Consider the following 8,028-nt stretch of genomic DNA (forward strand, 5'->3'; position numbering starts at 1 on the left):
TCCGCCAAAGAGGTCATGTTTTCACCTCTGTCTATTTGGTTGTCACCAACCTAACTCAAAAAGTTACGGCCGAGTTTTGACTAACGTACAACAAATATAATAAAAACGATGTATTCAGGCCGAATCTCTCTCTCTCTCCCTCTCTCTCTCTCTCTCTCTCTCTCTCTCTCTCTCTCTCTCTCTCTCTCTCTCTCTCTCTCTGAATGTCATTTAGGCCGGTATAACTCATGTATGGTGTTTTTTTTTATCATTATTTTATATCGAACCATATCTGAAAGTACTTTTACTTTCATCAGTGACTTGAACAAGACTTAAGAAATAATCTAATGTAGCTGTTAACGGAAGGAATTGTTTAGCTGCGATACTCCAATAATTTCTACATGATTTTGCGGATTCATGACACACACACAAACACAAACACACACACACACACACACACACACACACACATATATATATATATATATATATATATATATATATATATATATATATATATATATATGTATGTGTGTGTGTGTGTGTGTGTGTGTGTATTCAGTATTTGCAGTGGATATTCGAAATGTCAAATGATAAAACAGAATGAAATATGGCAACTCGATTTGTAAAATTTTATGGCTTTCACTAGCAAAAACACCCCTTTGCTGTCTTTGATTCGCTGAGGTTGGAGAAGGCTCCTCCCATTTCGTAGAAGTAGTAAGAAGAACACCTTGCCTGTTTTGTCTCGGGAACACTAGAGACATCTGACGAAAGATTTCCCCCGAGTGTCGGCGTTCTTTTGATTCTAACTGTACATTCTGATACGTGCAATAATGAACGAATGTATAACAACTTGACAACGCATTAACAAAACAAAAGGTTTATATTAATTTCTAATAACATGACACAAGAACTACTGTGATTCTATAATAAAACATTTTTTTTTTTGTTTAATTCTCTCTACCACCCCTTTAGAAACTTTGCTCTTGAAATCGCCGTCACTGTCATTAACCAGTAACTTGAAACCCTGAAGCGATCGGAATGAAGCGCTTCACCTCAATTTGGGCAAATTGTAAGCTACAGTTTGTATATGTTGTTCATGGTTTTACGTAAGCAAATCCGTGTGCTTGTTGTAAAGGATATTTTTTATTATATTATGGAATTTGTGCCATGTGACAAGGCTCGGGCTGAGGAAGCCATCCATTCCCAAGGTGTACCTGGGGGAAACATCATAGTTGCATTATAAAGTAAAAGTTGAAGTATTTCAATAGTAAGGAATCCGGAAAGAAGGCAATGTAGAAGACTAATTGGTTGGTGCAGATTGGGACCAAAAGCCCTCTGCGAAGACCTTCAATTTTTGCCTATTGTGTTCCGCGTCGTGAGTTTCACTGACACACCGGCCCTAACGAAGAAGTGGTTATTGCTTGCCTGGAAATGCAGACAGTTTTAGCTGTGGCAACTGTATTTCCATGAAGGCAAAAAGAGGAGGAAAGGATAGTGATCGTCTATCTAGTAACCTGACTATTGTGTACAGTAAACACCACCCAAATTTGAATGTTATTTTTGAGTTGATAATAATTAAATACACGATTTCCTTGATTGCATTTTAAGGCTTAAAATACTTTGTATCACTACATGACATAAATTATATTACTGCTTTGCCCCTTTGGCAGCAATCCACGAATAATCTTCTTTGTAGAGATTTTGAAATGGAAAAAAATTTTTTTTCTATAAATTAGGGACAGTATCATTTCACCTTCCTTTGTCTGCCTCTATATTATACTTCTGCATGCTAATTAGTAAGTATTCAGGATTAAGTATCATGTATTGTATAGGATGTGTTCATCTACAAATTAAACATTGTGATTATGCTACACCCCCATTACCCTCACCCCATCTCTCTCATATACATTTTTATGACACTTGTAAAATTTTCAGTAATTAACGGGGAGTAACGAGCCGTCAGTTAGCCCTCTAACATTCCCTTTAAATTGGTCTTTGTTTCCATGCATCATTAAGTATTCCTTCCAAAGGGGAAACATCATCTCTTCTCATTGTCATTCATTTTCCCTGTTTCTTTGGCCTTCATTGTCTTCATGACAGTCTCGGTTGGAGCCTCTTGGGTACACTGTTCTTTTTTGTATTTCAAGTATTGGGGAACTGCACCATTATTATTATAATTGCTATTATAACAATTATCGAAATTGACCTTTTTTGTACGGTTATGTAGCTCCTGTTATCGTTGTTTTTCGTTATCATATTCCTCTAGCTTTTTCTCGTATAAATAACTTTAATCAAATATCCGTTAACAATAGAGGATAGTATTATCATTACCAATATTACACAATGGTCACAGATTTTCAAGATAAGAGCATTAAGAAAAAAATGTAACCATGTTTTGCCAAATCTGTTAGGACGCTTCTTTAAAAAATACGTTGCTCTGCGCCAGTCTCCAATCAGGGAACTCTTGCGTTAAATTCCTTAATGAGATTAAACAGTAACACCTTGTTTAAATGATGTTTACGTAAACTCAAACAAACAGCATTATTTGCGAGCGCTCTCTCTCTCTCTCTCTCTCTCTCTCTCTCTCTCTCTCTCTCTCTCTCTCTCTCTCTCTCTCTCTCTCATTGAAACATATATTTACAGGCCTTAGCTATAGACTTCACCCTTTTCGAATTTCTGAATTGAACTTGTGCGTTCGGAGACTATACCTAAAACATTAAGGTTTTAGGTATAGTCATAATGACTTCGTAAATCATGCTCAGTGTACTTTATTTATGCCGAGTGATTAACTTTCAAACAAGATGTTATCACATTTTAGATAACGTGCAAAGCCAAAGAAACGCCTTACATCATTCTAAAGTGGAATTATTTACTTATAAATGCTTGAATAGCTATTATTTTTTTTTTACACTAGACAATTATTATTATTATTATTATTATTATTATTATTATTATTATTATTAGTTATTATTATTATTAGTTATTATTTCTATTATTAGCTTTATTAGTATTACTAGCTAAGCTACAACCCTAATAGGAAAAGCAAGATGCTAAAAGGCTAAGGGCTCCAATAGTGAAAAATAGCCCCAGTAAGGAAAGGAAATAAGGAAATAAACGATGAGAAATAATGAACAATTGAAATATTTTAATAACAGTAATCACATCAAAACAGATATTTCATGTGTAAACTATAAAAAGACTTATGGCAGCATGTTCAACATGTAAAACATTTACTGCAAGCTTGAACTTTTCAAGTTCTACCAATTCAACTACCCGATTAGGAGAATCACAGCTGGAATAAAACTTCTAGTATACTGTGTAGTATTGAGCCGCATGATGGAAAAGGCCTGACTATTTTAAATGACTGCATGCCTAGTATTACGAACATAATGGAACTGTCCGGGAAGATCGGAAGGTAAAAGATGATCAGAATTATGAAAAATCTTATGCAACATGCATAATGAACTAATTGAACGACGCTGCCCGAGATTAATATGTAGATCATGAAACAGGAATTTATTAGACCTTAAGTTCTTGTCCAATAAATTAAGATGAGAATCAGCAGCTGAAGACCAGACAGGAGAATAATACTTGAAACAAAGTGGAATGAAAGAATTAAAACACTTCTTCAGAATAGATTGATCATCGAAAATCTTAAATGGCTTTCTCAATAAGCCAATTTTTATTTTCTTACAACTGAAGAAGACACAGGCCTGTGTTTCTCAAAAGTAAATTTGCTGTCGAGAATCACACCTACAATGTTAAGTCATACAGAGTTAAAGAAACATTATCAATACAGAGATCCGGATGTTGAGGAGCCACTGTCCTTGACCTACTTACAATCATACTTTGAGTTTTGTTAGGATTCAACTTCATTCCCCATAATTTGCACCTTGAACTAATTTTAATTAAGATCTCTATTAAGGGATTCAGCAACCCCAGATCTACATTCAGGAGATGGAATTGATGCAAAGAGCGTAGCATCATCTGCATACGCAACAAACTTGTTTTCTAAGCAAAACTACATGCCATGTGTATACAGTATGAAAAGTAATGGACGAATAACACTAACACTAACCTGTGGAACACCAGATATCACATTCCTATACTCACTATGGTGACCATCAACAACAATTCTTTGCTATTTATTACTCAGAAATTCAATAATGATGCTAAGAAACGACCCACCCACTCCCAACTGTTTGCGTTTGAAAACAAGGGCCTAATAATTAACACGATCAAAGGCAGCACTAAAATCAAGGCCAATCATACGAACTTCCTGACCACAATCAAGGGATTTATGTACAGTATTGGAGATTGTAAGAAGGGCATCACATGCTCCAAGGCTTTTAAGAAAACCAATTTGTAAACTAGGGAACTAAAGATTACCTTCAGCAAACGTATTAAACCGCTTTGCCAAAAGACATTAAAAAACTGGATAATATGGGAGTTATGGAAATTGGGCGGTCATCAATAGGACTTGAGCTGTCACAAACGCATTTACGTAATGGAGCAATATTTCTAATTCTCCAACAAATGCTAAAGGATCCTTTTCTTGCTAACTTGCGCAGAATAACATAACTTTGGCGCTAAGAAATCTGCAGTCTTTATAATAATAATAATAATAATAATAATAATAATAATAATAATAATAATAATAATAATAATAATAATAATAATAATAATAATAATAATAGAAAGAAAAAAAAACAAAGGAAAAATACCATTTGGGTCTACACCTCCACAAGCATCAAGGTCCATAAAAAGAACTTTAATTTTAGGAGATCGAAAAGCTTAACTAGTTAGTTAAGCCTCAGAAAAACAGGATTACGAAAGATGAAGTTTCTTATTACTCTGCTTACTGTCAAACAACACCCCAGAAACCCCAGAAATCCTGTTATAAGTTTTTTTTATGAAACGACAGCCCTTCGTCGTCTTCCTCACACTGAGGCGAAAGATTATAACAATTTTTAATGGATTTCTTCAGGGACGACAAACTTTACTCTCAAAGAGATAAGGAGTTGACCAAACTTTTCAAAACTTACATAAGGCTATTATCAACACCCAGGCGCAGTAATCGGCACAAAACCTTGAAGCTGTAAAAAAAATCAAAATAAGGCCCTGCCATCAGGCTCAGTAGAATTTCTTAATGTTAACGTGAAGAATAAATTATTTAGGCACAGAATACCCATTATCAAATCTGATTTGAATAAAAATCAGTGTATTTACTACAACTTTCAATAGCGGAATAATTTTTCCTTCAATTAAATTTAATTTAATGACACGTAAAATAAATCGAGCAATTTGATTACCAGTATTAAATTTTTTCATTCAATGGTCGAATTAAGCCTGATACTTTGTATTTGGTGTAGCCATACACAGTGCGAAGGGGTAAAATTAAATTGATAATCCAATTGAAAATGTCCATATTCAGGAAGAAAAACAAAAATACTCAAATACTCGTTTCTACGTGACTTTGTTGCAATATATATATATATATATATATATATATATATATATATATATATATATATATATATATATTCACTGAGGTTATATATATATATATATATATATATATATATATATATATATATATATATATATTCACTGAGGTTTTATATATATATATATATATATATATATATATATATATATATATATATATATATATATATATATATATATATTCACTATGAGGTTATGGATAAGAGATATGAAGGGAATAATTTGATTGATTTACATGAAGCTGATGAAGACCTCGATGTGCCCATGAATGAATTCAGTATGTTTGAAGTTAAAATTATCATTGAAAACTTAGGAGATGGAAAACTCCTGATTGCGATGGAATAACTGCCGAAATGATAAATGGCGAAATCTATCTGAGATCTTTGCATCAACAGGTGTAGAAGGAGATGATGATAATAGTGAATCAGTTAACAAGTATCATCCACTGATTTGAAACCTAAGAGAGTGATGACTTTGGGTTTCTTTTCACAGGTGGAAAGGTAACACGTTTCACACTTAATAAATCTCCTTTCTACGTTCAATTTTATTCACACAATACTTAATGTTATTTTCTTTTCATACGATGAATCACTTGTTTCGTTAAGTATATCAGTTCACTAATGTGCCATCGTTTGAGGTAGCCTATTCCCCCACAAAGTTTTTGTTACCCACTGTAAATAAATTAGAGACCCGGTGCGTTTCATTATATAAAAGTTATAAATTGTATTTGTTGATTTTCCATTTCGGTAATTTTTCTTTACGAACATTTTCCTCCTAAAGTCTTCCTACAGTGACGATTTAATGGATTTGAGGGAAAACTCAGATAGCAAATTATAGTGCATACATGGTTTTGAAAAGTCTCGAGTCCCGTAATCCTCAAAAATACTCAGCATGTCATGAAGTTATTGAAAGGCTTTGCCTCTGATGAATAATCCTCTCATTGACGTTAGAGCAAAAAACCGCAATTTCATGAAAACTTTTGAATACTTGTTCTACATCAGATTTTAATAAGTGCATTATCATATCATGGAAAATATATGCAACCTTGTCTTAAAAGGGTAAAGCTTCTTTAGTTGGCTACGCACCGTGCATACTTGAAGTCGCTGACATGTTTATTTCTAATTCTCTCTATCCTTAGTTTTTTTTTTTTTTTTTTTTTTTTTTTGGCATATAAAGGTATTTTCACTGAGTAGGGTGTCATCCCAGGAAAATAGCACAAGCAGCATTGCCATACTTGAGCACCTGTTATCGAATTGTTGCTGACTGTCGATGCAGGAAACTTCCATAGCATTTGCTAGTTCATAAAACTTCACAAAATGATCATCAGCAGTGCATCCAACACCCTACGAATACTATGCCCATATTGCCCGTATCCTCGTGCTTGCAGGATATTAAAAGCCATCCTTTTCATAACATTCTTCATATCATATATCCAAAGTTTTCTAAACGCACTCTCCTCATCCCAGATGACGCTACCGATTTATACACTCTTCCTCAATGTATTGTTCTCGCAATCTTTGCTTATGACCAAACCATGACAAAACCTAATCAACATTTTTACCTATGTTAACACTTTTATCACATGGCTATTCCTCCACAATTCCCAATTGTTACTTCATCCTATGACAAAAAAAAAAAAAAAAAAACAGTTGATTTCAACAACTTCAATCGTGTCTTTGACAAACACCACTAATCCACATTTTACTTACATAAAGAAGTGGAACAATAATTCCATAATAAGTTTCTTTGTCTTCACGCACTCAATCCATAATGATATAAGGCCTTACAGCCATGAAGCACAGTTGTTTCGCACCTACTTTTAGTCATTTTAAACATGATTTAATTTCAACATTAGAGATTTTAATTACTCTCAACAATTTATCTTCTTTACCATACTACTTTTAACGCCAACCACATTGCCTGCTATACATTAGATTGCGTTGTGTTTCTTCTAGGCCCTTATTTGACAGATACATGTTTTCCATTTGACTTTCGCTCTTTTGACATAGCTTTTTTCCTTAGATACACTCGATCAATGCTCCATTTTAATCATAAAACCCCAATCTTATACACATATACACTCACACACACACATATATATATATATATATATATATATATATATATATATATATGTATATATATACATATATAATATATATACATATATATATAATATATATACATATATATATATAATATATATACATATATATATATAATATATATACATATATATATATAATATATATACATATATATATATATATATAATATATATAATATATATACATATATATATAATATATATACATATATATATAATATATACATATATATATAATATATATACATATATATATAATATATATACATATATATAATATATATACATATATATATATATATATATATATATATATATATATATATATATATATATATATATATATATATATATAATCAAATGACTGTCAAGATAGGCAAAATATTTTTTTTTTCATAAGCAACAAGTAAAGCCATTCAAGAGCTACAAGT

The sequence above is a fragment of the Palaemon carinicauda genome, chromosome 3 (genome assembly GCF_036898095.1).
Source record: "Palaemon carinicauda isolate YSFRI2023 chromosome 3, ASM3689809v2, whole genome shotgun sequence".
Lineage (NCBI taxonomy): Eukaryota > Metazoa > Arthropoda > Malacostraca > Decapoda > Palaemonidae > Palaemon > Palaemon carinicauda.